Genomic DNA, 599 nt, shown 5'->3' on the forward strand with positions numbered 1-599 from the left:
TGTATGTAATAACCCTTACAGATTTTACAAATTATAAGGCTGTGTCATAGATTTAAATGTTAAGTGCTGCATGAAATTTACTGGAAAAGCTGAAACTGAATTTTTAGTTAAAACATAAAGTACAAAGGCTAAAAAGAACACAAAGATTTAAGAAAAAGAAAAAAGCAGCAAAAGGCTATCTAAAGGCTTAAAGTAGCAAAAAGCGAGATGGAAGTAATGAAAAGCTATCTAAAAGCCAAATGTAGCAAAACACTAGCTAAAGTAATGAAAGCTAAGAAAAAGCTAAAATTAGCATAAGGCTAGCTGAAGACTACAAAAAGCAAAAGTAATAGTTAAAAGTAATGAAAGCTAGGTAAAAGCTAAAAGTAGTGTTAGGATAGCTAAATGCTAAAAGTAGCAAAAACAACTAAAAGTAATGAAAATTTATCTAAAGGCCACATGTAGCAAAAACTAGCTAAAGTAATAAATGCTAAAAAAAAATTAAAGTAGCAAAAGGCTAACTAAATGTAAAAAGTAGCAAAAGACTAGCTAAAAGCAATGAAAAGCTATCTGAAGGCCAAATGTAGCAAAAGACTAGCTAAATGTAATGAAAAGATATC

This window comes from Nematolebias whitei, chromosome 3 (genome assembly GCF_014905685.2).
Source record: "Nematolebias whitei isolate Nwh7 chromosome 3, NemWhi1, whole genome shotgun sequence".
NCBI lineage: Eukaryota > Metazoa > Chordata > Actinopteri > Cyprinodontiformes > Rivulidae > Nematolebias > Nematolebias whitei.